The sequence below is a fragment of the Vanacampus margaritifer genome, chromosome 6 (genome assembly GCF_051991255.1).
Source record: "Vanacampus margaritifer isolate UIUO_Vmar chromosome 6, RoL_Vmar_1.0, whole genome shotgun sequence".
Lineage (NCBI taxonomy): Eukaryota > Metazoa > Chordata > Actinopteri > Syngnathiformes > Syngnathidae > Vanacampus > Vanacampus margaritifer.
Window position 1 is genome coordinate 27,084,295 of NC_135437.1, and position 26,157 is coordinate 27,110,451.

At 40.2% G+C, this 26,157-nt stretch overlaps 1 protein-coding gene across 1 annotated transcript in view; it reads right to left on the reverse strand.

Annotated features, from left to right (window-relative positions):
* The window catches only part of peak1 (pseudopodium-enriched atypical kinase 1), a 71,741-nt gene that overhangs the window by 27,271 nt on the left and 18,313 nt on the right, over positions 1 to 26,157 (reverse strand). Inside the window, exons 2-3 of the mRNA XM_077568517.1 lie at positions 23,185 to 23,237; positions 6,102 to 6,178 (exon numbers count right to left, since the gene is read on the reverse strand). The gene's annotated coding sequence lies outside the window, so the exon portion shown is untranslated. The remainder of the gene's footprint in view (positions 1 to 6,101; positions 6,179 to 23,184; positions 23,238 to 26,157) is intronic.

Below are 26,157 nucleotides of genomic sequence, written 5' to 3' on the forward strand. Positions count from 1 at the left end.
AATAATTTAGAATTGTTATTACGTAATGCACCATGTTATTACATTTTCTAGAGAATAAAAAAGTTGCAAGTGCATTTTGTAATAATCTTCTCAAAATGTAATAACTTATTACATAATGCGGCAAAATTTATTACAAAATGCGTTGGGGCAGTTTATTACAAAATGCGGATGTTTATTACAAAATGAAATGAAAAAGTTATTACATTTTGGACGTTTATTACAAAATGCGGCTCTACAGGCCCGGATGATACACATCATGTTTATTAGAGGGAAAGTCAATATTTGAGAAGATATTGCTATACATAGTTTTCTAAAAAGGGAACGTGTTCTTTGAACTATTTTGGTTATTACGCATTGTTTGTTTTTGACACACGTTTAATGGCCCAAAAACATCTGCAAGAAGAAAAATGACAGTGGCATCTTGCGAAAAGATTTTGCGTTGGATGGTAGAAAAAATTAAATAAAAAATACATTCAAATTATTAACGACAAGTTTTCCCCTTCTATTCGGTCCATTTGATAAACCAGCACGAGAGTTGTGGCAGGATCATTTGTGGCTGCTTCACCACGACAACGAGCCTGCTTGCAATACCCTGAGCATCTGGCAGTTCCTGGTCGCGAAGAACATAATCATGCTGAGAGCAAACTTCCTGCTGGCTTTGTTTTATGTGATTATATTTTTTTTTGGTGGGGGGGGGGGGTCCTGCACACTGTCTTTATCCCGATTTCTTATCTTTTGCTGCTTATATCCTTTCTAAAAATGTGGCTATCCCGCCACAAGCATCAGAAATCCTGCTTACCATCTTCTCGTGCTGCAGCATTCAGTCTCCGTTCTTCCGCTTCTATTATGTGGCTGGGCTTAGCAAGCGCGCAGGCCTCCTCGACTACAATGTAGCGTGGGTGGAAACTGTCTCTTCTCATGGGAAGAACATCGCTCCGCTGGTGGAGAGCTGGAATCTGATTTGAAAATTTTAAGCCACTCGCGGGTTGTTTCTTTTGATGTCTTACTACTTTACAAGTCAATATCTTTTCGCCTCAGGTTTCCTTTTTGTTGTCTATTCTGCCCTTTCCTCATATTGTCCTATCACTTGAGGGCTTAATGTCATTTGTATGCTGTGCAAAAAAAAAAAGAGATTATGTTACGTGAAGATGTGTTTGTTTTTCAGTAGATTGATTGTCACATTTAAAAAAAAAAAAATTCTTAATATACGCCTAGAGTTGCCCCTGGCAATAGGCGACTTTGTTCACATCAGTGGTTAGCCGGGGGAAATTGACAAGACAGTTTAGCTAGCTAGCTTTGCATCCCAAAATTGCATCTTTCCTTCAGATAGTTGGCTGACATAGCGGCTTTAGAGTGCCTCATTGCCAGCACTGAGTGTGTGCATATCATATAGAGAAAAGCGGCATAGTGAGGCGGTATTAAAACACCCAGCGTGTAAAGCGGGGTTCCCACTGGTTTGGTAGCTTTAGAGCGCCTCGTTGTGGCATGGAAAAACCCAGCAACAACACATTGCAATATATTCCAGTAGCATACTGATGAAAAACATGGTGGCAGCAAAAATGCAAATTCAGGCTCTATGTGTTTTTTTGCTCAAATAATCCCTACTTATTAACTTGGACTGATTACCTTTGAATATGTAAAGTTAGTGGGGATCATTTTTAGCATAAACACTCAACATGAGATCCAGGATGTGGAATGTTGATCAATGATGTGATAAGAGCAGGTTGAGCAAAGTCGAGCTAAGTGTGCAAACATGATCGCCACCTTTCAGGATGAGAATAAGCACACTCCAGTCAATTTTTTTTTACTGCTGCCAATTTTCAAGAGTGTCACATGCAAATCAAGAGTTTCCCAGCCTCGTCTTAAGCATTTTAGCTGAATCAACAAGATAAAGTGTGCCAAGTCTCCACGGGAGATGCTTCTGCTGTCTGAATTTCATGATGGGCGGCTCAGCAAAACACTGTATAATACACTAAACCTTACTAGAACAAACTTAAATGAGGCTACAGAGTCAGAAAACTGACCATGTCCACTCTTTAGCTGTCTAATGAAAAACGTGCAACCCCATATTTTATGAGTTACTTTTTCAATTTGCTCCAAAAAGTCATGCAAAAAAATTGGTTAGGGTGGATGTCATTTGTATTTTTAAAATGCAATTCTTATGGACTTTTTTTTTTTTTTTTTTAAATAAAATGAAGGGATTTGGGCACAGATGTATTGAAGTGAAGTTTTACTGGACTTGAATGAAACAACACTCAATTACGAGAGCCAGAATGATCAAACCACCAGTACAGCAAGTAATTTGCATGTTCCGGGTTTTTAGCACAAAACAAATGTGTGCCGCAAAAGCTAACAATAGATGTGCTTCATCTTTGAGTTCCCGACAGTGAAAAGTGTATTTCAGGCTTGAAAGGAACAAACAAATTATTTTTATAGTCTTCAGCGCGAGACAGCTAAATGAACTGAAGGAGTTTAGACACTACATTTGTAAACCAGAGTGGAGGGAAAGTATTACGCTTCTCTTTACTGTATCAAAAAATAAATAAAAAATAAGGTCAAGATCATGTATCAGTCTTATTAATGTTAACTGATGGTGGAGATAATGGAGACAAAATGCAACCTCTATAAAGAGGATACCACTAAGAGATGTGGCAAATCCAGGTCCAGAAAGTAAAAACCCTGCCACTGTTTGGCCCCCGTGCTAGCTAGCGAGCTTCCTAGCTAGCGAGCTTCCTAGCTCCCGGGTGCTTATTTACCTGCTAGGGCGCTAGCTAGCTAGCACAAGGGGCTACAGCCAAACTGTGGTAGGATTTTTACTTACATTCATTTCAATGGAGAAAGATGATTTTAGATACAAGTGTTTTGAGTTACGAGCATGGCCACGGAACACATTTAACTTGGAATTGCAAGGCACTCTGACGTTCAAATGCACTGTAGGTCGTACTTCGCACTCAAATTAGACAGTCGATGACAGAAAACTGAAGAAAACAAAAAAAAAAAAGGAGAAGAGCAATAACATTCCAGCGCTGGGTATTAAAGAAAGATCTGAGAGAGTTTTGCCTGGGAAAATAAGAACGACAAGGTCTCTGAGGAAACCAAGCCGCGGGCTGAGCACAGAAGACCAGATGTGTGGGAGGACAAACACACACAATGAATAACATTTCCATGGGCAGGCAGTACATACAAAAACAATACAAACATGCAAAAAAAATGGTCAGCACAAAAAAAAAAAAGAACAAAATAAGTATTCCGTCCAACATCAGCCGCATTGAAAAGATGGCTTTAAAGTTCATTTAGGATTCTCTTCATAACTTTATTGCCACTCAGGCCGGCACTCCAGAGGGCTGTAATGGAGATGAAAACCAAGCATTTACACTTTCGCACTTCAAGTGTAAGTCACAGTGTTCCACTGCAGGGCTAAAAATAACAGTAACCCCATCATTATCTTGAGCTGCTTTCCTCGGTGTCTCTCACCAAAACATGTCAACACACAGACACCACCACTGCACGTCTCACTCTCTCTACTTCATCGTCATACTGATGCGGTGACATATTAGCCAGGGAGCTGATGACTCTGGAGAACTTATGAAGCTTTGCTGAGCCAGTGACTTACACCCCCACCCGCCGAGCCCGAGCCACCACCTGCCCAATGACAGAGAGGCTTTTTTGGCTCCATGAGGATAACATGGGCATCAGGGGAATATTCCACGGCTGTCGATGGGGATACGGTGAAAATCAGACCAAAATTCAATTTGGCTTGAGACTGTGAAAACTCAGCCGCACACACTTGGCAGGATTGCCTCTGTAAGCGCAGTATGAATGTTTTTACTGTATTGGTGCTTATTGTTAATTGTGTCAATAGATTTTGCTTATGATGGGCACACGCCGCCTTGTGAGTCACGTTTGAGAGTTGATAATTACTTGTTTATATTCTGTTTGTGTTTTGTATTTCGCTTTTTTTCCCCCCACTTTCGTTAATTTTTATGAGCCCAAACTGGGATCCTTTTCACCTTGTAAGTAGGGATGTTCAATACCACTTTTTAAAGACAAATTTAATTTTAAAGAAAGCTTTCCCCCCAAAAAAAATTGCATGAAATGATTGGCAGTTTGCTGTTCTTTGAATTTCAAATTTTTAGTTCCTGATCGTGAAACGGTTACAAGAGCAAGTTGCAAGTACTGATACCGCAGTTGCAAGTACTAATACCTTGAAATGAGGTTGGGTATCAGCCCAATACTGAAACTTGGTATCGGTACTCGCCCATCCCTCCCATTAACCCATTAGGGCCTAAAGCGCCTGGTAAAACATGCCTCGAACACCTATAGGTGACTTTTAAATGACCCCCGAAAACCTGAAGTTTTCCTGGAAATATAAACCAATTATAAACCTTCAATATGTATATATTTTTTAAATCAACAATATAACTCCAAATATATTTACTTTCAACACTGGAGCGCAGTTGGAATAACCTCGGGTAAAAGTGGTACTTTGCTAGGGACGACTGATTAATCGGCTGGCAATTAAAATCGGCCGGCAATTCTAATCGGTCGATTATTGCCCTTCAAAGATCGGCCCAACAAAAAAAAAAAAACGGCCAATTGGGTTAAATTACTGATTGTTTCCCCCTTAAAACGCTATAATCGAAGAAAACTGAAGTATCCGACGCTATGCAAGTACCCTGAATGCAGCATTTTGCTTGCGTAGCATTAGCAATGAGCAAGTGTGTAGCATATGATTCTGTTGTCCCTAATTGTAAAACTAAATGCACAACAATAAGAATTACATCCACTGCCGCGGGTGGCAAATCCAGGTCCATAAATGAATAACCCTGCCACAGTTTTGCTTCAGCCCCAGGTGCTAGCTAGCGAGCTCCCTCGCTAGCTTCCCGGGTGCTCGGTTTGGTTACCTGCTAGGGAGCTAGCTAGCTAGCACAAGGCGCTGAAGCCAAACTGTGGTTTTTATTTTCTGGACCTGGATTTACAGTATGTTTAAAAACAAAACATGATTCGTTTTTAAAAACATCGCTAGCCTGGGTTGGGTGAACATTTGATAATGACCCATTTTGCATTATGAATGTATGAATCACAATTTTTTTGTTTGTTTGTTTTTATGGTGCATTTGAAATATAGTTTTCAGAAGTGTTGTGAAACTTGTAAACCAACTAGTTACAAAAAGTGACAGTTGGTGCATTGAGAGGGTACGAGGCAAGATAATCATCAATAATTAATGAGCTACTGTTAATATGAAAGAGGCCTTCCTGGCCTTGCCCGTCAATCTGTGGTGACAGAAGGTTTGGACAAGAAAACCTTAATGAATAATTCAAGAGATAAACAACGTCACTGCTGGGATTTTCAAAGAAGAGTTTTTTGGTTACATCGGGCGATGCAATGTCTGAAATCTTTCTGACTCAGCCTCAAACTTCACTTTCTGGAACATTCGGAAATGCTTCCAAACAAAAGAGGAGTCTTAAATTCTCAAACTTTTGGATTTTGCAGTTGATAATAATGTCAAACCACTTTTTTATTTCTTATCAAGGACAGAAACTTAGCTTTTATATTTGCTATCTGAGCCAATAAGGTGTCAACCCTGGGCCAAAAAATGACAATCTACCTGCCAAGTGTAAAACAAACCAAAAGCTGTAGAAACGAAAAAATACCAATAATGATGAAAGCAGAAGGACAACGGTGATGGCAACCTTTGTCAGTTCCAGTCAGGCTCATCCAGTGGGTCAAAAGCTGCGGGTAAGAGTCTAAGTGTACTTTTTACATTACGAATATCTCTCTCCCGTCTCGCTGGCTCAAAGCGTTTGAGTTGATGCCCGAGTGTGAAATCGAGTCTGATGGGTCTTGTCGGAAAAGAAAAAAAAAATCTATTTTGCTGCCAAAGAATATTTTCTGCTCACAAGTTGAAACCGCATCTATAAATGTAAATATTAAATGATGTACCCCCTAAGAAGAGAAATAACCTTCAGTATCACATTGGACTATTTGCATTTTTTTTTTTTTTTTTATCAATAAAGCGCAATTAAGAAACAGGTAAAATAATCAGCATATGAATTAACAATATACCACATACATGCAGACAACTGTTATATTAAACTCACATTGTAGTGTACCAAGAGGCAACACTGGCAGCCATTGAGTCCAAGTTGCTGAAGCAGACAGCGCCCACTGCTGGAACCTGCAAATAATACAACAACAGAGAAAATAAATTAATGACTCTCTACAGTGAATTCAAAGATTCAACCCTTGATCATCCATTTTATTGCCTGTATTTAGTTAATAATAACATTTCATAAACACTACATTATGACTTACATTACGCAAACTATTAAAAAAAAAAATGATTAAGAAGTGTAAACATGGGCTGTTACAGTGTAAATGAGCTCAAAGTTTTATAATGACGAGGTAATTTTCACAGCGCTGTTGCACAATGTCTATTTTCTGTAAACAACAGCTGGTTCCAGCAGCCTGTAGATACCGTAAAGTGACATGGCTTTTATTTTGGCATGACTTTACTTTTGCTTCCGCTGAGAGGTGCAATTTCTCGGACATCTCAAAAGTATGTGTACTAGTTTGACACAATAATAACAGTTTAGTGTCACGGCAAAAACAGCGTCCATACACCAGAAATAAGCACAAACTCTTGTGCAAGTGGGATGTTATCTTACTGACTTTTAACATTAGACTAGTGCTGTCACTATTGAATATTTTTAGAATTGATTAACTCATTTGCTTCCAAAAACGTACACAAATGTTCCATTTTAAATATTGCCATGTTCCCAAAAAACGTAATTATATGTTTTTCATGTGTATGTTTTTTTTAGAGCATGAAGAAGGCTTTGATGCAGCCTCTGACCTTAAAAGGTCACTTGCAATGGTAGTTATTACAAAAACGGCCAGCAGGTGGCAGCAGAGTATAAGAGATCAACAAGCTCTTTTCCCCAGTGTTTGCAACAGGTTTGTGAATAATTATGAAACTTAGCTATATTCTAATGCTAATTTCTGCAAAATGGAAACAGATACAAATATACTTTTTTTTCCCCGATGAAGGAAGAAACTCAAATTTTTCTCTTGATAGGTTCCATGTTTTTATAGCAATAGAAGAACACAATATTCCGTGGGCCTTGCAAAATCCTTCAAAATCCAGTAAAACAGCCGGGAGCGAAGGGGGCTGCTTCAGTGAAAAGGGCTGCGAGTGAATGAGTTAAAATAGTCCATCCATCCATCCATCCATTTTCTTTTACCGCTTGACCTCACAAGCGTCGCGGGGTTTGCTGGAGCCTATCCCAGCTGGCTTCGGGCAGTAGGCGGGGTACACCCTGAACTGGTTGCCAACCAATCGCAGGGCACACAGAGACGAACAATCATACTCACAATCACACCTATGGACAATTTGGAGTGAGAGTTAAAATAGTAAATCAATTAAATTGATAATGGATTACTTATCAATTAATTTTGACAGCTCTACATTAGACATTTGTACCATTTCACAAACAGCTGATTCCAGGCTAAATCATGCTTAATGCATCCATCAGTATATCCACATTGAAGTTGATTGACATTTAGTGGGAAAGGAGAGCTGACTGCTACCCACAGTGGCTGGATTAAAAAGCAGTCAATGTGGTCAAGCCTCAAGCCGTTTGCTACCAGGCGGGTGTGTGCGCAAGTGTGTGCTGTTTTCCTGCTCTGAGGCTGCAACTGATTAGAGCGAAACGTGTCGGGAAGATGGCTGGGATTATCCAATATATACGGCCCGAAATAGACAGTGACAAACCACCATGTCTTGTTGTATTAGCCGGCACGGTCTTTGCAACGGGTTTGCAAATTTCTATTTCCCATCCTCATTTCCAGCGTGCAATTTAATCCAATCAGTCTCTGCCTGCTGCATTCTGAAAGACGGCTGCAGGGAAAGTGGTTTACAATTGTCAGGCTTGGCCTTTCCACTCACTCCTGCACTTCAAGTTCAAACCCAGATGTGCAATCAACTCCGTAGCGTAGCAGTCAAAACACCAGAGTGCATCAAGCCCTCCACAGGGTTACCAGGAGAGGGAAAACAAAAGAAGTCAGACAAAGCGGAATTCTCAGAGAATTCCCAGAGAGACCTATCAGTGTCATAATGCTGCCTAATGATACATTCAGCAGCCATCGCGGCTGAGCAGCTGTCACCCTCTTGGAGATGCAGACAAGACAAGAGTGTAGTCAATTTCAGGCTTGTTTAAAACAAATCTCCTAACACGGGTCTAATGGCTTTTACAGCGCGCTTGTGACCAGAAAGTGCGCCTTGGCAGATAAACAGAAATAAATGCAAGACTCCAGACAGCCAAACTGACATCACGTTGTTTAAATTTGAAATATCATTATAAATACTGCAGTTGTTTTTCCAGGTGGGGAAAAACAATACAATGCAAACATGAGACAGACAAGTGCTCTGTATTTACTCTTTCATAAACACAATCGCTGATGAAAAATGTAAATGTTTCTATTTTTAGGTCGAGTCTTTCCTGTATTCTTCGCAGTACAGTACAAGTTTGCATCTTTCAGGATAATATTAGTCTTGTTCGTTTCCTCAAAGTTCACAACCTTCAGTATTCATGTCAGAAAAATAGGTTTTTATTAGAAACATTTTGTTTTAGGTCATGTATTGTGTAGAAAACTTAAAACATAACACAACACGATACCAAAAAAAAAGAAAAAAAGATACGACTCACTAGTTGGGTTTCCATCCACTCATTTTAATTCAAATTTTCAAGAAATGCGAAAATAAAGCTCAGTGGAAACGCAAAAAATTCGAAAAAGGGCCCAAAATTCGCAACAAAAGTTATTCCGCTTGGAGGGGGTGGATTTTGAAGCGTATCGAAAAAAAGGAAAATGCGAATTTTGGCTATGGAAACAAGTTTTGCGAATAACCGCTGGCAAGAACGGATCCACGTCGCACATTTTGACCGGATATTACGTCACACGTTTGTAGTCACAAAGCAATGGTGGACGATAAAGTAAGATATGTTTGGCGGGGGACGACGAAACTATAAAAAAAATACTTTTGGAATTAATTAAAGAAGTGAATGTTAATGCAATTCTAGATGGAAAACAGCAAAGAAATGCTACGGTTGATCAAGAATGACAAAAGGCAACTCATAGGACGTCATCGCAAGGCGCGGTTGCTTCCTGCTCTTCTTCTTTTAACGCACTAATGGATTACATCTCTATGGTGTACAGTATATCGCCACCTACAGCGACAGAGTCCCCTCTCAATACAGACGCTCCCCTACTTACGAACATTCGAGTTACGAACAACGGTACATACGAACATGTCAAAAAATGTTCGGAAAGAGATGCTGTAAGTTCGATTTTTTTTCCCCCGAGTACTGTAGTGCTTCTTTCCGCCGCTAATACCGACGATTGGCGCTGTGAGAGCTCACCCAGCATTGGAGGCTCAGCAACGTGTCGAGGAGGAGGAAGAAGAAGAAACGCCTGTCGCTCATAGATAAAGCCATCGCACTCTTCGAGCAGCAAGACCCAAATATTGAACGTTGCACAAAGGTTGCAAATCAATTGAATGATGCCATACAGTGCTACCGCATCATTTATGATGAAAAAAGAAGAAAACTGTGCAATCGTCGTTAGATCGCTTCTTTCGGCCAGTTTCTAGTAAATCCTCCAAGGAAGATACTCATCAACCCTCATCTTCTTCTCCGCGACCCTCAACTTCTTCCTACATTGAAGTTACGGAGGAGGAAGTAACTTTTGAAGCCCATTCCAGCGACGACGAAGAACCTCTCATGATATAAAATCCTCCTCTTCCTCCTCCATCAAATCCTTAACTGTTTGACTGCCAGATGTTTTCAGAAAAGGGATGCCGTGGGTGCCAGCCGATTTAAGCATTTTTGACTGATCTTTCAAGGTCCACAGAAAATTATGTGTTTGGACTATGGAAACACACATACTACCAAATGAAAGATTGGACTCTCATCTTTCATCAGAAAAAAAAAGTTTGTTTCTACCTTATTCCGTTTTTCAGTAATCAACTATAGAAAATGGTTAGTTTCACCTCTGTTTTGGAAAAAAAACGTCTTTTAACGTCTTTGGCACTCCTCCATAGGATTTTACTAAACGTTATTTAACGTTTTTGGCAATCAAAGAGTTAAGCATCGAGTACATCTTCCAAAAGTAAGTTAAACTTCATTTTATTTATCTTATTACGTACATGTACATACTGTGCGTGTGTCTCTCGCTCTCTCTCTCTAACATACGTAGTACAGTACTGTACGTATTCTCTTTAAACATAAATTATAATACAAAATATAGCACTGAAGCAACTTACGAACAAATTCACCTTACGAACGATCGCTCGGAACGTAACTCGTTCATAAGTCGGGCATAAGTCGCATGTCCGTTTTGCACATTTTCAGTAAATTCGCTTAAAAAATTCAAAACAATTGGATCGAAACCTGACTACTGTGATCATATAATGTGTTAACTAATTCATTCCATTGCAGGTTTTAGTTCCCCATCATCCATTTCACGATGCTATACAGAAATAAACAAACACAATCAATTTTATTTATAAAGTGTCCCAGAACACATTATTACATGACTGCGAGTATCAACAAGAAATGTCAGCTGCACTGAACAACAAGTCAGGCAATAAGACGACGGGTGAAAAATTATGTAGAAACAATAGAACAAAACTGACAGGTTACTTAATTCTGTCTGTTAGCGAGAGCCACTACATCGTGATAACTTACATTGATGTTTCTGCATTTGGCAATTTATTATTATATTATATTATTAGTATGGGATTTTTTTTTAATGGGCTTTAGGTGAACTGATGAATACACACACGCTCGCACGCACACACACACGCATACACATACTCACCCACATACAAAAAAAAAAAAATATATATATATATATATATATATGTGTGTATGTGTATATATATATATATATATATATATATATATATATGTATATATATTTAAAAAAAAAAAAAAAAAACATTTATTAAATTTTTTAAATTTATTTGTTTGTTTAAAAAAAAAAAAGGAGAGCAATGATGATGTCAAATCGAATGAACAATACTGAGCTCTCCTGAAAAAAAAAAAAAATAACAAAACTGACAGATGCATGGAGTTACCCACGACACAGATTTATCTGCAGAAGACACAAACGACTGCGGGAAAAAAAGTCACTCTAAAGGAGACACTAGTCACAACTTGGGTTCTTAACAATTACGAAAATATGTAACGAGCCCATCAGACAGTTAAATACAAAACACAAACAGAATAGCATAACCACATAATTATCAACAATTCCAGACCATCAAAGAAACACGACTTGCATGCAAACGGGGCACACGAGACTCCGCGCTTGCCGAGAGGTGGCCTCATCTGAGTTCACAACCCATTTTGCAGAGCATAATATGCCTAAATGGGTTGTCGTCTGTGTCGTTAAAGTATTTCCACACACACACACACACGGCTGACGCAGAAGGTTTAGGGCCGGCCGGGCTGGTGATGTATCGGTGCGAATTTTACAAAAACGGATCACTCATACTGGCATTGGTGTCCCAAGCGTCTCTGGCTCGCCACCACGCATCTGTGTGAACCACTAGAAAGCCATTTATACGGGAAAAACAAAACAACATAAGACCAGAAGAAGTTTTCCTAGCATGACATTCAAACTCAAACCATCAAAGTTTCCACTGTTTAATGCTTGTTTTCAAATAGTTAGCCACAGAAGCTTGACGTGAGGAACGTCCATAAAATGATCAGTGCTTTGACCGATGGCTGCAAAACCAAAGCTCCAAATGCTCAGCATTATGAGTGATGTTTTCCAAAAACATATTTAAATATGCAAATAGACACTGCTGACAACAGCAAGCTTTTCACGCCGCTTGGTCTATTGTACTCATTTTGTGCTCAATTAACCTCAAGAGGTCATTCCCATTGGCGGCGGAAGCGCTGCGCATTCGGTCTGCTCGTGCAGATGGCAAATGATGTGGTGAAAAGTCTCTGGCCCCGTTTTTTTTTGTTCTGACATCTGGACCACATGTCTTCTACAGTGAGGGTGAAGGGACAAGATTCTGAGGAAGAACGGGGCACTGCTAGCGGTCTATTTCAAGAGTCCGACTTGGGCACCGTTCACTAACAGAAATGACAGCATGAAGTCATGTAATGAACTGTGAGGCTTTTGACTTGGCATGACAAGAAACAGGAAATAAAGATTTGTGTTTGTTGGCATTGAGTGGGTAAAGTGGGATAGAATTTTAGTTTATTTTAATCAAGGTCTTGGGCATCCTGCTAAAGGACTGGCTCCCTCCCCCAATACGATGGGTAGCGGTTCCCATCCTACCAGTATGGTTGAAGAAAGACCCTTTTCCACTGTCTGTAAAGCATTTGACATTTTTCAGTGTTGCTGCACCCCACTTAGAATGGAGCTACTAAGACCCACTGAACAAAGAACATTGCGTACGAATGTGATTTACTCACTTTCCATTTGTGCAGTTTTAGCACCCACTGGTGCTTTATTACAGGGATGTGATTTGACCAAAGTGAAATTATCTGAAAATTTAGCCGGGGGTCTGGGGGCCGCTGGCACCCAGCTAGGTCCAGGGTCATGGGTTTTCCGTGTTTTTAAGTACTTTCAATGCACTCACGTGACAAAGAAATAGACAAAACAACAGCATAAATTTTCAATTCAGTTCAACTATCCCATATAAAATGGCAGTTTTAGTCAACTCAAAATCAGTCACATTCAAAAACATTGGACTGCCTTTGCTTTTAAAAACTATCACTGAGAACATCATCATATCTAACTAATGTGATTACTAAGTTAACACATAAATAATGTTGAAGAGTTCAAATTTCATGAACAAATAATTGTATCATGACCAAATGAAAAGTAACTCATATTAGAGCGTACCACAAATGTCTTTGTTATAGCAGAAGATGTTATCTGTCGGAGTCATGTGCATACACAATGAACTACTAATAAAAAAATACAAATAAAAATAAATAAATAAATAAAAATCAAAATTTTTTTTTTTGGGGGGGGAGATAAAAAAAAGCGGAATTCCGCGAATTAGCGGAAAAATCACATCCCTGTTTATTAGTGCAGTTGAATTTTAATTGGGGATGTTTTGGCCACTGCAGCGGTTATCACTCCCATAAATCAGTCATACCAGCAAATATTTTTCAACATCTGTCATTTTTTTTTTAATTTTTTACTTTTCGCTCACTTCAGCCGAATACAACATTGTGAACTACATAGACCGTAATACTTTGTGCCGCTGAGCCAATATACAGTAGCTATAGAGTAGCTTTTTTTTTTTTTTTATGGCCAACCTCCCCACAATATTGTGATAATTATTGTATTGTGAGGTTCACGTGGTGATATTAATTGGTATCGTGACGTTTAGATATCGTTACATCCCTGATGATGACTCCCACTTGATTGGGCTCTGTATAAAAAGGCATAGGCTGATTCAATTCAATATTTACCGTCTGCGGACAGCAATTTTGCGGACCTATGTGAAAAAACAACAACAAAAGACTGACCTTGACATATCTATCTAATGTCAACAAATTATTTAATTGATACTAGCACATGGTTACCAATAAAACTCAAATATGTTCCATGATTCCACCCACTAGTTGAAATAGAGTTCGGTAACACCGTCAAGTAACAAACAGCCTGTGACCACATTTAATGTGAGAATGCTTCAAAGAAAAGAGCCTGTGGTTAGACACTGTTATGTACAGCCAACCTGCCATTACAGCCTTTCATCCATGAATGTGAGCGCTATGTTTGTATGTGAAGAGCATAAATATTGGTGGATACACAACGCTGATTCATCAGCTGACAGCTGTTCCTCGCATGCTTCCGAAATCATTTGGACCGTGTCCTGCTTTGTCATCAGAGTCTGCCACTGTTCATCCGAGTGACCGAAACAAACCTTGGTGATAATTATGCGCCTCAAACCTTTGGCACAGAAACGAGCCTCACCTCCAGTTATTAGTATGTTTCAACCTCGGAAGCAGACAGGACAGGTCGTTCGCTGCTATTCTGTTGTGAGCCAATCCGCAGCCTTCCTGATAAGAACCAGGAGAATACCTGATTTAAGGGTAGAGAAGGTCAGATGAAGATAAGGCAAGGCCAGTTAGAACGCGGTGAGAAGGAAACAGCAGCGCAAGAAAAAGCACAGCTGGGAAGGTCACGGTAACCTCTTAAAACCGCCTGGAAAGTCCAGCATTTCCCCCCAACTCGGAGCAGTATCAGAGGCTGGAATCGGCAATGAGCATTCCGCAATGCCACGGACAGAGTATGAAGTTTAACACACGATACTCATTTCTCTTGCTGTCAGGTCTTTAACTATCCAGCTGTGGGATGCTACGTCACTGCATCGCGGCAACATTATGTCATCACTGGGGTTAGTTAGTTAAAGTTAGCAACGTGACAAAAATACGACGTCTTTCAAAAATGGCCACGAAGTTCAACACAGCAATCATTTTGAAAAATTTGATTACACAAAAACTAGGCCATACGAAAACCAGAACAATCAATGTTCCTATAGGAAGGCAAACAACCATTCACTTTCTTTGCAAAGGTTTGTTTGTAATTTTAGATTCAGTGTGGGAAGTAGAACACACGCTTGCTCCAAACTCCCAAACCACAATGTATTCTGCCTCATCCTCACCTCTCCCATTCCATTATCAGTGCACAGCATTCTGGGCCTTTTCAAAATCTGCATGGCAAATAATGACTGGAAGGATCAAAAGCCTATGAATGGACTGGCGTATCAATGGGGTTGAGCTCGGGGAGCCGGGTGACTGAAAGCGATAACGAACTGCATCGTTCCTACCCTTTCTTATACACAAATGCTTCAGATTTACAGTTAATACTGACATAGACAAAGGACTCGTGGAGCTTCAGCCAGCCTGCAGCAGATGTTACGTCACACGAGGACACACACGACTTTATTCCAGAAAAACACTGAAGTTATTGAAGCCGTTTTTTCCCCCCACAAACAAGGTCGGATCATTAGCGCTAGAGTAATGATATTATTAGTGGACGTTTGTTGGGAGTGTGCACATGCATCTTGGGTGAATTCTTTATGAAGAGTGAAAACGATCAATGTATTAGCGAGTGAGGCTTTTTTGGGGTGTTCAATGAGTTTGACTTGTATGGATCAACAATCCCAGGGATGTGCTGTGCACCGCAGATGAGGGATTAGCTAAGATCGCAGCAGCTCCAATTTCATATTCATCAATAATGCGTGTAGTTTGTATGCTACTCTAGCCAATTGTGCTAACTGACAGAAATGTTTGCATAATTTGGCAAGGAAGATTTATGCACAAGATGACAGCATAAATACCGTGTCCTTCAATAATAGGGTCAACCAAAAGAGCAGTTTGATGACCATTTTCGCTTCATAACATAATCTCCGTTGTTTAACATCCGAGGATTCTTACTGACAAGAGGTGGCAAATCCAGTTCCAGTCCAGAAAGTAAAAGCCCTGCCACAGTTTGTCTTTAGCCCTAGGTGATAGGTAGCCAGCTCCCTAGCTAGCTAGCTAGCACAAGGGGCTAAGGCCAAACTGTGGCAGAAAGTAAAAGCTACAGTTTGTCTTTAGCCCTAGCTCTCTAGCTAGCTAGCTAGCACAAGGGGCTAAGGCCAAACTGTGGCAGAAAGTAAAAGCTACAGTTTGTCTTTAGCCCTAGGTGATAGCTAGTAATGATATTATTAGTGGACGTTTGTTGGGAGTGTGCACATGCATCTTGAGTGAATTCTTTATGAATGGTTGTGTTTCTTGATGGGATTAACTGGCGAAACGGTCGGTGACCTGCAATGCCGCTGGTGCCCACAAATGAAACGTGATCAAATGCCATTCACACAGTGGATGACTTAAAACCAAAGTATTTTGGACTTCACTGACCCACTGCATTTATGTATTGCTCCTTGTTAATTTGTTTCTGTACAGTATGTTCATAAGTAACAACAAAAGTCAAATTTAGGGGCTGAATTGATTAATCTGAGTACTAATGCAATAGTCATGAATCTAAAGACTTTCCATTCAGGCGCAATTGACCCATGAGTTTGGTTTTGCTCTGCCGGATCACACGAAACATTACTCGTGTCATTACCATTCATTATTTACAAGGCTTTTTTTTGGGGGGGTGTAATGGTTTTAATCCACAAGAGCACAGTGATTCATTCAACTGAATATTTGGGATTTTTGCTTTTGTCCTATTAAATATTAACAATTACAACATGTTGCATAATGCCTTACAATTTAAAAGCAAAGCCCATCTTTCAACAGCTGTGAGCACTGGCGGACATTCGATAGCTGAAGCCACACAATGCGGAGTGGCACATGTGGGAAAGCAGTTTTGCTTAAAATAGCGCATGAGGGCGACTGAAGCAAATCGCAACCATCCATTGTTGTTTCTCCTACAACTTTTATATGCTCTTCAAGCAAATTTAATTACACTGATTGTTGGAACGGTGGCAGCAATAAAATCTTATCAAAAGAACACCAGGAACATAAATTCACTGTGACATTGTAATAAGGGTGGGGGGGGGGGGGCACAGCATGTTGGTTGTCTGAGCTATTGTGGCTCATAAAAAAGGTCACAAAAACACCGACATGGGCCAAGACCTGTTGATCCATTCACCGTGTAAATCAGAGAAGGTTTGACAAACCATCTCTAGAGACATGACTTCACATGAATTGGTCTGATTTTGTGTCAGCCTTTCTGACAACTGCAAAAAGTTCACCATTTCATCCTGATTGCTGACCTGGATTGCCATATACGACAATAAATTGGGGAAACTTCTTCAAGTTAAATCCGAAAGGATGAACAGGTAATGAGTGTGACAGATTACGTCAAAGCCGCATTGTCCCGTTCCGCATACTAATTAAGAGGTCACAGCAGAATGCTTTGACCCTCATTAACAGCCCATCGGTGTTATTTCCAATGCATAGAAATGAAGTCATTATGGCAGTGAACGACAGCAATCCTTGTTACAGCTCACATCATTGCATTGCTTGTGTCTAGGCCAAAATAAGTCCTTTGAAGTGTCATTTGGTATATTTACTTGGTGCCACATAATAAGCTGAGTCACCGGATGAAGTGTGACATTTGTCACGGGAGGATGCCGTACGGCGTCCCGGTATGTGCACTTGTACAATTAATGAGGAGTTCCTCTGTGTACTGTCAACACAGCAGATCTAAACAACCAATGAAAACAAAGGTGTCTGATGCTCTGCTACTTTGCAGTACAGTTTGTTTGACAGATGAGTCAAGAGTGTCAGGAATGCAAAGACTTGATATTTTGTTTTGGTAAGATAATGAATGCAATGTTTTAATGAGGGACAAAAGCTGTAATTTTTGCAGAATTGTGTTGGATGTGAGTTTTGCAGAAACGTCGCTATGCAACAACCACTTAAAGATCAAAACCAAATGCTAACGCTGTGGTTATTTATAGACAGTTTGTTAACTCATTAAGCTCATTAAAATTCTTCTGATCCCTTGGCTGACTTTGCTGAAGCGGGACAGGAGATATTGTAAGCACAAGCAAAGTCGCTCAATGTATCTGCAAACGTGTTTACGTGTTCTTTTAATTTGATTGTTCAACCAAATAAATAAATAAATAAATAAAAAAGACCAATGCAAAAATGGAGCCAAAGACAGTGATCCACCTTTGGGAGCTTTGAAATGTGTTGAAGTATCAGCACATTTTGCAAAAAAACATGTTCCTGATCCTGCCCGCGGCTAGTTGCAGCCCACACATACAGATTACAAATTTATACTCAGCTAAAATTAAGAGTGAAAACGATCAATGTATTAGCGAGGGAGGCTTTTTTGGGGTGTTCAATGAGTTTGACTTGTATGGATCAACAATCCCAGGGATGTGCTGTGCACCGCAGATGAGGGATTAGCTAAGATCGCAGCAGCTCCAATTTCATATTCATCAATAATGCGTGTAGTTTGTATGCTACTCTAGCCAATTGTGCTAACTGACAGAAAGGTTTGCATAATTTGGCAAGGAAGATTTATGCACAAGATGACAGCATAAATACCGTGTCCTTCAACCAGGGTCAACCAAAAGAGCAGTTTGATGACCATTTTCGCTTCATAACATAATCTCCGTTGTTTAACATCCGAGGATTCTTACTGACAAGAGGTGGCAAATCCAGTTCCAGTCCAGAAAGTAAAAGCCCTGCCACAGTTTGTCTTTAGCCCTAGGTGATAGGTAGCCAGCTCCCTAGCTAGCTAGCTAGCACAAGGGGCTAAGGCCAAACTGTGGCAGAAAGTAAAAGCTACAGTTTATCTTTAGCCCTAAGTGATAGCTAGCCAGCTCCCTAGCTAGCTAGCTAGCACAAGGGGCTAAGGCCAAACTGTGGCAGAAAGTAAAAGCCCTGCCACAGTTTGTCTTGAGCCCTAAGTGATAGCTAGCCAGCTCCCTAGCTAGCTAGCACAAGGAGCTAAGGCCAAACTGTGGCAGGGTTTTTACTTTCTGGACCTGGATTTGCCACCTCTGCTAACTGACCACCAGAACATGTACTTTGTGAGTGTGATTTATTTTCTTTTTTTTTTAACATTGATACCCCAACAAAGTTACAAGCTAAGAGGAATAGGAAGCTTTTACTACATGAACAATATGTAACACCAATCCAACATGTCCTATGGAAAAGAAATTATGGAACCAAAAAAGGACAAATGTCTGGATCGGAGGAAGGTATTCACCCAACCCTTCCAGTTCCACAGAGCTGGCATGTAAACACAGCTGAAAAAACATGGAAGAAGGGGTGGGATGAACGAGGTCCGGCAGAAGTGGAGTCACAACAAGTCTGTCTGGCAACAGCTACACAGGACAAGACAATTGACTGTTCACTCGCTTTGGTCCGAGTCAATTTTCATGCCATAAAAAAAGCATAGAAAAACATTCTGATGTATATCTATTGCAATGTCGTTAAGTCACTTTAACTTCACTTCAAAACACGATATCCAACTTTTCAGCCCGTCTTGACAGTGGAGACCACAGGTGGGTCAAAAGTGAACAGCTGAAACTTCAGCCTGTTTAACAACTAGGACAGTACAAGGTTGACTAGACAGTCAAACAATAGGAGGCCAGACTGAAGGCCTTGGCTCACATCAATTTGAAACACACCAGTGGGCAATAAATCTGAAACATCGATAACGTGACAACATGTGAAGTAACTGGATATGAATTCAAGCAAATGGGGCCTTCTGTAATAGCAGATAGTATATTGGGTATTTCAACAATGTCATGACAACTGTGTATTTGAGACGGAACATCAGACACCAGCACTGATGTTGCCACACGTGAATATCTGGTTAGATGTTCAGTAAATTAAAAGTGCACACGATTGCGGCAATATGTACAGATGGTCAAACCAATGGTCCAATAAACCCGAAAGCTCTGAGTTTGTGTCAGCCTTCTTCAATCACACTGCTAATATCACATGACTGATTTCCATACTGGCGGTGTCACTGAAGCGCCCAAGCTCCGAATTTGTTTTGGCACAATTTGAAGAAACACCTAAAGGCTTCATGAAGCTTCACCTGTCCATCTTTGGCAATATGCCACGTTTGCCGAGTTACAAATTAGAAAGTCTTCCGTTACAAAGCTCCGATGCAGCAAATTTACCGGATCCCTGAATTAAAGACGCCCGCGAGAGCCACCTTTCGCACTCCGGTGGGGGGGGAATTTGAGCTGCAAATTGACTGACATTTAAGTCCTGTGGAATTAATCAAATTAAATCAGATTTGTGCAAAGCTTTTCATGGATTTTGAGCTGAGCTGACCTGTGATGCTTATGAATTATTCATCTGAAATCTCCTCTCCAGTTTTCATTTGCTTTGAGTTACATTGCTGGTAAATTATTTACCAAAGTTGAATTCTGAATAATGTAAGGCCATTAATTAAGTCGCACAAAACTAGCTAGGATATCTGTCCAATCATGACCTAGTGGTATCCATCCATTATATTTATAAAAGATCACATACCAAAACAATAAACATTGCTTTCCTTTATTCAAAAGGACTTTACAGGTAAGCAACCCAGAAAAGACACATGAGTAAAAGACACAAACAACTACACTATGTCTACAATCTACACTGATAAGTGGAAACTATGGACTGGCATGGGAAAGCCCATAGCTATCTCAGCAACCTTGGCCTAAGACTGGAGAACAGACATGGCAGGACATAAGGACCGATGACCTCACATGTAATGTCACATTCCTGTCATATTACGTAGAAAAAGGTCTGGACAAGGTTGAAAGGGGGCTGGGATCAGTGCTTGGCTAGATGTCGGAAAGACAATGGCTGTCATGGCGAAAATTCAACCAATGATGTCATTTATTTATTTTATTTTTTAAAAGAATTCTGGAGAGCTCAGTATTGTTCATTCGGTAATTTTACCGATTTGACATGTCATCATCATTGCTCTCTCTCTTTTCCCCCCCCAACCAATTATGTTAATACAGACGCTCCCCACCTTACGAACGAGTTACGTTCCGGACGATCGTTCGTAAGGTGAATTTGTTCGTAAGTTGCTTCAGTGCTATATTTTGTATTATAATTTATGTTTAAAGCCTATATAAGTATATTGAAGGTTTATATAAGTATGTTTAAGGCTTGTACAAGTAACCTGCATTGGTTTGTACTGAAAAAAACTTTTAATAAAATGGAGAGAATACGTACAGTACTGTACTGTACTACGTATGTTAGAGAGAGAGAGAGCGAGAGACACACACAGTATGTACATGTACGTAATAAGATAAATAAAATGAAGTTTAACTTACTTTTGGAAGATGTACTCGATGCTTAAGGATTTGATGGAGGAGGAGGATTTTATATCATGAGAGATTCTTCGTCGTCGCTGGAATCGGCTTCAAAAGTTATTTCCTGCTTCACGGGGACCGGCGTTTTCTTCCTCCTCCTCCTCGCCACGTTGCTCAGCCTCCAATGAGCTCTCACAGCGCCAATCGTCGGTATTAGCGGCGGAAAGAAGCACTACGCGCAATACAAAATCTAACTTACAGCATTTCTTTCCGAACATTTTTCGACATACTGTACGCGCAGAAATGTTCGTATGTACCGTTGTTCGTAACTCGAATGTTCGTAAGTCGGGGAGCGTCTGTATACAGTTTTATCTTACTGTAGATGAACAAATGACGAATGAATACAAGACCTGTGGAGTTCCCCAAGGACATAATACAAATTTGTCTGAGCTTGAACACCTTTTGTTTAGGATGCTGTTCAGCCTTGCATTTGAAATGTTGAAACTTCAACATTTGTGACTAAATGAGACGAATGGTTGGTGGAATGTTAAACTTTTGAGAGAGATCCTTGAAGCAAAGAAATCTTTTTCATTGTGGTCCTTTGGAAACTTAACAGCTGCCCCTCTTCTTGCACTCATCTTGTTGGGGGTCTTGTGGGGATCGTCATGGTTTAAGAGGGGGGAATGGGATGAGAACACATGTTCCAGACATCCACTCAGTAATTGATCTCCTTTGACCTTGTCTCCCTCTGGGGGCTTCAAGGGCAGACATTTTTTTTCCCCTCTCAACTACATTCCCACCACAATTCCCCAAAGTAACACCCTTTTTCTCTGGCTTAATTGATTCAGACCACTACGAAGTGATCTTCACAGTGCAACATTAGACAGTTTTAATGGGGATAGGATAGCACAGCCACTGAGCGAACATTACTACGGACGAACACTGGAGGCAAAAAAGCACCGGACGCATCCTAATGCATTTATCAAGGACAATCGCAGCGGGGAAATGCATCAATCAATACGGAGAGTAACTTAAAGAGCTACGATGAGCCAACAGAGTGTAATCTTAATGGATCCACACCGCCGGTCAATACAGCCTGACTTTCACAGTGCAGAGCTTTCAACAAAGCCACAGTCACCTAAACAAATCATTAAAAACTCTGTACAAATCCTGGGGCGGACTCATTCGTTTTTCTCATCTTTCTGTAAAAAAAAGTATTAAATGTAGGGATGACTTTTATGGCTGCTCGGGGGTAGATTCTGAGTTGTACCGCATTGTTTTAGAGGTCCAGTCTCCATCACTGATGCCAGGAGGAACGCTAGAAACATGAATTATGCATCATGTGGAAAGCAGATCTATAGAATCTAAAGACCCTAAACCACGTCTGTTTCAGCGGACGTTCCAATTTGATCTGGCCACATCTGTTGGAGATTTTAGTTTGAAAACACATGCAGTATTTATTCATTTAAAGTTGTGATTAAAGCCAACACTGATGCATTTTTTTTTTTTTTAAAGGGAATTATTTTCCCAGACAAGCGATGAAACTCACTAATGACGTTCCTCAGGGTAATTCAAAAGAAAGAAAAAGTTGATGCCCCATTTAAAGGAGTTGTTGAGCCCATTCCAGCTAATGGATGCACTATCAGTTAATCAGCATTCAGGAGATAATGATGTCAAAAACAAACCCTTGAAACATTCCCAACCTCTTTATCGTCAACCGTAGGCAGGCAGGGTCATGTGGGAAAAATATGGGATTTTTCCATGGTGTTAATTAGGGTTTCAAACTATGGAGAGATTGCAGAGTACCTGGCATTGCTGCACAGTTGGATAAAGGCTTACTATAGAATATTAATAACTTCACAAAATGGTGGCCAAGGCAGTTGTGTAAACTGTAAAATGTGTATAATAGTACTCAAGACTACCCGAGGAAAGAAAAGGAAACAAAATGTGTAGTCAAAAAGGACTCACAGTTTTGGTATACTGGAAGAGACTCAGCCAAAATAAGTTATATGGCAGCAGAAGAGACATAAGGATAAAATAAAACATCGCTATGAGAGAAATGCCAGCATTAAACGCAGCAAAAGATACCAAAGCTTACTATGTTAATAATCACCAAAACAGAATCAAAAACTGTGTCCAAAAATAGCTGCTGAGCTTTGAAAGTTACAAGTATGAAATATTTTCAGTGTCTCAAAGGTTTAAAGCATTTCTTAGTGGCAGGGTGACAAAATAGCCGTTGAATTGGGGATGGGGACAACAATCTTTTCAAATGACATTGCTAAATTAATAAACATAGTGCACTGGATTTTTCCTGCATTGAAGATTTGAACGTTCTAATAGTGCTTGTAAAAGAGGTTTATTGCACTTACCAGTCAGGCGATGAGAAAACGTCAGGTAAAGACAAAGACTGCATCCAGTTGTTCTGCAAAAAAACACAAAAGGAGCAAATTAAAATAAAATTTGGGATCATTAAAAGGTATTAATTCCACTATCAAAATAATGAAGTTACCACATTAATTAAAGACAAAATATTAACTTTTTACTGCTGAAAATCGTTCAATGAGTCAAGTATCCCGTTAACTCTTTGACTGCGAACCGTTTTCAGAAAAGGGATGCCGTGGGTGCCAGCCGATTTAAGCATTTTTGACTGATCTTTCAAGGTCCACAGAAAATTATGTGTTTGGACTATGGAAACACACATACTACCAAATGAAAGATTGGACTCTCATCTTTCTTAAGAAAAAAAAAGTTTGTTTCTACCTTATTACGTTTTTCAGTAATCAACAATAGAAAATGGTTAGTTTCACCTCTGTTTTGAAAAAAAAAACGTCTTTTAACGTCTTTGGCACTCCTCCATAGGATTTTACTAAACGTTATTTAACGTTTTTGGCAGTCAAAGAGTTAATGATCAATTCTAAAAAAAAAAAAAAAAAAAATCTGTTTAACTTCAATTCAGTTATTGTGAGTTAATATTAAAAAAAAAAAATCGCTTTATGAGGCGATGCTCTCAATATTTGGGGATGGGCCTGAATTTGATTATTTTCCTCTTTACCTTATCCTTCAAAAAACAAAATCTCCATGACAGGTCCTTTTACACAACGGTGTTAACAACCAACAAAACATGATTCCAAACAATCTCCATTTTTATCCATGAGTATAAGTAGTTAAGTAAATAAGTGAGACTACTCCCCGGTCTTAACCTTATCCCTTCAGGCGATCTGGTTTTGCTCTCGTGAGCTCAGGCAAGCAAGCAAGCTATATAAGGAAGTGTTGGTGTCGTGCGCAGCTTTTGGCTCTGAATTGTAAGAGCCCGGGGGTTAAGAGGTGGAGAGTTTGTTTATGGTGAAAACCTTTCCCGTTTTTGTTTTGTTTTGTTTTACGAAGGTAAAACATGTCGTTTGCTTTACCATAATTCCAACAACATTGGGAGACGGCAGAGGGCACGGAGGTGTCAGCAGGTGTAAGCATTGCACAAATGGCCATTTTTGTGCGGCTAACAGTTTTACTAAGCAAAATACTGTACACACCAAGATCATCTGGATAATCTGACCCTATTCCCCCCACCTTCCGACCAAAGCGAGTTGAAACCCGATTATCTGTTGATGGCGATCTTATGCTGTGAGGTGTGTTAGGAATTCAATCTACTATAGAGTAGTGCTTCTAATATTTTAACGGTGGTGTTAAGCTTCAAACCGAACAGCGCTTGTTGGTGCAAAGCAGGAAATTAGCACGCTTGGTAAGTTTGGACAGGAAATCAGCTCTATACGTTTCCTGCTCTCAGCAATTTGCTCACATTTACTGTGTGTGTGCAGCAGACTAAAAGGCCTGAGAGGCCACAGGAGGAGTATCAGACTGTTTGCAATGGTCCACGGAGCGTGACTGTAGGCCAAGACCCAGTTGGGCGAGACAACAACACAAGTTCCTGAAACAAGAAGCTGCGAGGTTTGCTACTCTCCAATAAAACAGAAACGGTGCAGCTAAAGTGCGATGAAAAACACGTCCGAGTTCAAATCAAGTGTGTCGCTCTAAAAGATGCATTCTGAGAGCACGATTTGTCTTAGATGGTTATATATAGATGTTCAGGAATACTGGGTAAAAATAAAACTGCATATTTTTAGACATTAGACATTGCATTCAACACTGACTAGAAAAGAAAACATTTGCACTTTATTGTGCAGTACATAAGAGAATTGACTCAAGGAAGCCTAGCCAGCCATTCCGCCTTCATTGCAAACCGTCTCACTGAAGCACCTTGAGGAAAATACAGCCTCGCTCGGGCCTTCAAAAGACGGAAAGGAGACGCATCGAAGAATAATCACGCATGTGAAATAGCTGGAGAAGTGCAAAGACAAGTGTAAAGCTGTGTCCATTTTGACATGATGTCATTATTATGTGTCTCCGGAGCCAGGGCGGAAAAAAGCATCTGGGCTGTTCTGAGTGCTGATGACTGGGATCACATTTACATGGCATCAGATGCTATATTTAAATATGCTTCTTCAACAGCATAGGAAAAAGTTTAGGCTTCCCCGGGAAACAAGTGACCTAATATCTTGCTAAATCTTCTTTAGATTTAGTGTGTGAATGCCGAGAGACCCAAAGTGATTCCCGAGTCAACTTTATAACCTTGTTCTATGTTTGTGCTGGGTATACAGACCAGCAACTTAATTCAGTATATGTAGTTCAGGTTTTTGTGTGTGTAATTTTATTGTAAAACGTCCCGAAATATCCTACGTAAATGGCCTGCTTTTTAGTAACCCCTTTTCAGGTTACCGGTTCCAGTGGCACTTTGCTATGCCTGTATGTAGATGGAGAAGGGAAGCCGCAGAATTCAAGCTCTATAGTTTTCGGGTCAGTCTATTCCTCAGCAACTTCATCTCTTGACATTCCCACACAAATGCATGCAGGAAGATTCCAATCGCTTCTCAACGTCGGCTTGCTAAGATGGATGGCCTCCTTATTGTTGTGGTAAGGCGGTCACTCGTGGGTGTGCTCCGCGGGATTCTGGCGGGCGCAAATTACAGACTCACCCATTGCGAGAAACCCATGTTGGTACGACACAAGTTGCACAGGCTAATCATTAAGATGGGCCTCCAGATAGAGCGCGGAGGGGATGTAACTCTATAGCGTGGCCTCCAGAAATCTCTGAGGATCAAGCACAGGCAGCCTGGGGAAGCCTATAAACGTTTGGAAGAGCCCAAGTTATATTACAACAACAGAAGGGCTGAAAGATTTTAGAATAAGATCTATTTGTGATTTTTCGGGCAAAAAAAAATTGATTTTCCTCAAATCAAGCTTCAGTGCAATATTCACTAGTATGTCCATTGACATTTACAAATCTGATA